Raw genomic sequence first — 4,416 nt, forward strand, 5'->3', positions numbered from 1 at the left:
TTCATCTGTAGCCTCTCAACAGGCTAGAGGGACAATGTCAAATCCTGATTGGTTGAAAGTAGTTCTAGAAAAGCAAAAGTAATGTCCTTTATATTGACATGTTTCTCATGGTCTGACCTCCTCCACGATAACCCAGAGAACCTAGAGAAAAGGATATACTACTTGTGCTTCAGCCAATCCCCTATTAATATCGTTGCTTGCCACCATGTTTGTTTGTTTTTTTTTGGCCGCACCACATGGCTTGCGGGATCTTAGTTCCCCAACCAGGGATTGAACCTGGGGCCCTGGCAGTGAGAGCACCAAGTCCTAACCACTGGACCACCAGGGAATTCTTGCCACCACGTTTTTTATTTGTTTGGAATAGCTGAGCTCTTGGATGAGAACCTGGACTTCAGATGGTCTGTGTTGCAAATTACAGGCATATCTGTGTGGATAAGCTCTCTGTAGAAAGTTAAGAAACCTTACTAAGATTTGTATCTATCGTCTCTTTAATAAAGGCCCATTGCTTATCAGGGGAGAAATACAGCTTCTTGAGATATGGTAGTAGTTCACTGGACAAACTTATGAATAATTTCACTTTAATGAGATATTCACATAGACATGTGCACTATTAAAACATTAAAAAGTATTAATATTTATTTTAGCTAGATGAAATCTTTTTTGGTACTAGGTGGATCAAAATAAGAAGTTTTAAAATAAAAAGAAGAAAGAATGCTATTTAAAATGTTTATATTTTAATAATTTTCTTTCTGTCATTTTCTATACAGCCGAAACTTGAAGATTTTCCAGTTATTTCTAGATACAAAAACACGAGCAGAGTGTTATGCCTTCTTATGTTAATCAAGCTATATTTTATTACTCAAAATATGTGATAAATATTGTTAAAGAATAATCTCTCACCCACAGCATATATTCCCCCAATCTAGCAAGTGCTTAAGAAAAAAAACCACTTGACCATTTGCACAAGACTTAGTTCACAGTCTAAGAAGAAACAAAGTCCAGACAATCTACTACTAGGTGCTGTGACCAATGTGACCACCATCACATTTGCACTGTCCTCAACAACAAATGCCCATATTCCCTCGGCCCACCTCAGGGTTTACCTGCAGCTGTGATGGGCATTTCTTGGGCATGCAAACAGTTTTCTACCGCAAGTACCCATGCTTCTGTTTCCCTGACTAGGGACTTCTGCTAGCACCACAGGACATACACAGGGCAACCCAAGAAATGCAATTTTCAATCAATGAGTCTATGAATAACTACCCCAGTTTGACCCTCTTGACAATGCTGAAGCATATTGTGCATGCTTCCTCAGAAGGTCCCCATTCAACTGAACCAGTTGCCCATAACAATGACATGCTCATTAATACACCTATTGTCTTCTCTCAAATCCTTGTCTCAGGGTCTACTTTTGGGGAAACGCCTCCTCCTTCACCATTTCTATTGAACTGTCAGTGAACTTGATTATATTAGCAACTCCCAGAGTGAGAAAGAATCCTATCTGTAGCTCAGGTAAGATAACAGTGGAGCAGAGGGAAGGTGGTGTTATGGAAAAAGCACGGAAGTTAGAAGAAAATCTAACCAAGACCTCAAGTCAAATCTCAGCTCTCAATGGTCTCAATCTTTCTATCAGCAGATTGCTTTCTCCTTGAACATGTTCTTCAGTTGACCTGTGAGATCGCCCTCCTGATTCTCTTCCAGTCTCACAAGCCATACACTCTCAGTCTCCTTTGCCTGACCCTCTTCATTTTCCTACTTCTATTGGTTGGAGGGATCTAAGCTCAGTCTCTAGACTCCCTCCCTTGGCTATTTAAACCCAATCCCAATGTACTTTCACCCAGTTGTGTGTTTCAAGTACCATAAATATATGGTGACTCCAAAACTTACATCTTTGCCTAAACCTCTCCTCTGCACTCCAGAACACTGATGTCCAAGTGCATATTCAAAATCTCTGCTTGGATGTCTAATAGGCATCAAACTTAATACTTCAGAACTGAATCCTTGATTTCCACTTCACCCTGTTCTCTCCGGTGGTAAATGGCAGTTCCATATTTCCCAAAACTCCTGAATCATGTTTAACTCATTACTGTCTCACACAGTATGGTATCCGTCATCAAACCCTATCCTTCCACTTCAAAATATGTCCTTAATGTAGCCATCCCTTACCTCTTCTACTGCTAACCTGGGCCAAGGCACCATCATCTCTTGACTGGATGATTTCAATAGCCTTCTGACCAACCTCTCTGCTTCTACCCTTGACCTCTTAAAGTTTATTTTGAGTGGCCCTTTTAAAACATTGTCAGATCTAGTGACTGATATGCTGTGGTACCCCAACTCATACAGAATAAAATCCAAAGTATATTGGATCATCATGACCTTGTCTCCACTACCCTTTTGGCTGTAATTTTTACTACCCTCTTTCTTGCTCAGGCTGCTTCAGCCACACTGGCCTCCTCTCTCTTACTTGATTCTTGGTACCTGCTGTTCCCTCTCCCTGGAATTTTCTGCAATCATGTATCCTCAGGGACACATTCTCTTCACCAAGATCTCTACTCAAATGTCACCTTATTGAGATGATTTTCCCCACCACTCTATCACATCCACTTCACACATAAATACATACCTATACATACATACACTGTCCATCTCTGTTAGCACCATCTGACCTATTACACAATTCTTTATTTGTACATGATCCTTCTCTCCCAACTAGAACATGAGCTCTTTGAGATCAGGGTTTTGATTTGTCCCCTGTTGAATCCCCAGCACCCACCACAGTTTTTGGCACGAAAAGGCCCCCAACACATATACTGTGAATGATGTAATAAGCCAGCTATAAATCAGGGTATGTTGGTCTACAAGATCTCCTATCTCCCTCTCACTCAAATACTACATGATCTTAAGTTGACTCTGAAAGTATAGAATATGCGCTGTAACTTGTTTAATCAGACAAAAGACTTGTTTTTCACTCTCATTATTAATCTCCAAAACTTACCTGTTATTCACATTTCTTGATTCACGGAGGAATATCTGTTGGAATGTTTAAGTTAAATTGATTTTATAAGTTTATATACCTATCTAAAAGCACTTTAGACCAACACAGTGGGGTTTTTTTCTTCCTACTTTGATTATATTTTCTGTAAGCATTACAATTTTCCCCAGGTACATTGTTTTTCCAGTAGGATTTAGATTTAGAAGCAAAAAGGAGTCAAAATTCCTCTTCCAATCCTGAACTGGCCCTTCTTCCTAAACATTTCCACCCACCAATATTCTACTTTTAGAAAATCAAGAGAGAAAGACAATAATACCAATTTTGCATCTATCCAATTAACCCAAGGCATGGAGTCCTTTCCTTTTGGGCCACACCGTGAGGCATGCGGGATCTTAGTTCCCTGACCAGGGATTGAATCCGTGTCCCCTGCATTGAGAGCACAGAATCTTAACCACTGGACTGCCAGGGGTGTCCCTGGAGTCTCATGCTTTCTTTTTCTCTACATAAACCAATAGGTGTTCATTGTCTTATATTTTCTCCACCTGTCTTAACGGATTATTGCTTCATTTCTAATCTGAGAAATTATTTAGAAAATTATAAAATATCTATCTAAAAATTATAAACATGTAGTTGTCTTCTTTTAATTCTTTGCTTAAAGCTGAAATCCAGTTTTTTTTTTCATATTTACCAAAACAGTGAAGTCTGATATTTCTTTGAGATCTGCCTGATTTAAAACTGGATTTCAGCCTTATACAAACCCTAGTCAATCTTAAGTACAAGTGGTCATTGACTGCTAAACTTTACTTTTTAGGCTCTTCCTTTCCTTAGTGTGATTTTGACCTAGTCATTTCTCTTGTAAGTCTTCCTCATCCCTTTTTTTGGTAGTTTAGAAATGCTTTAAAATTATTTGCCAAGCTAGACTGAGATCTTCTTGATTCTTTCATTTCCTAAATATCCCACCCTTCACTGTACATTAAAAATGCAGAAAAAACCAAAAATTAAATACATGTTAAAAATGAAGAAACTGAATAATGATAACACATGTGCTGGATCTCTTGTGAAAATGGTGGTTCCCTCCTCTTTTTTTTTGAGGATCTTAAGTTATTCTCATTTCTGGTGTAATTTTGGTGTAAAAAGTCACTTATGGAGCCTCCTGGGTAGGTTTCAATGGTCTTTGTGTGTGGATTAACAACAGTGGAAAGGGTGGGAAGAAAATAATAACAATGACAAAAAGGAAGATTAGACTCCTTCAGTTGATTTGTAAATACCTATTAAGTGCTTGTTCTGTGCTAGGCAATGTGCAAGACAGAGGGAATACAATCGTGAGCAAATCCAAACCGTCACTGACCTGCTGGAACTTACATTCTAGTGAGTAGAGTGGGAGAGGCTGGGCAAGTAGAAGGAAAAATGACTGCACGTGAAAA

General features: G+C 38.9%; 1 non-coding gene across 1 annotated transcript; it reads right to left on the bottom strand.

The window, feature by feature from the left end:
- Positions 1-255: 255 nt before the first annotated feature.
- On the bottom strand, positions 256-328 carry TRNAE-CUC (transfer RNA glutamic acid (anticodon CUC)). The gene has a single exon. It is a non-coding gene; the product is annotated as a tRNA-Glu (tRNA).
- Between the last annotated feature and the right edge of the window lie 4,088 nt (positions 329-4,416).

Source organism: Globicephala melas, chromosome 6, assembly GCF_963455315.2.
Source record: "Globicephala melas chromosome 6, mGloMel1.2, whole genome shotgun sequence".
Taxonomy (NCBI): Eukaryota; Metazoa; Chordata; class Mammalia; order Artiodactyla; family Delphinidae; genus Globicephala; species Globicephala melas.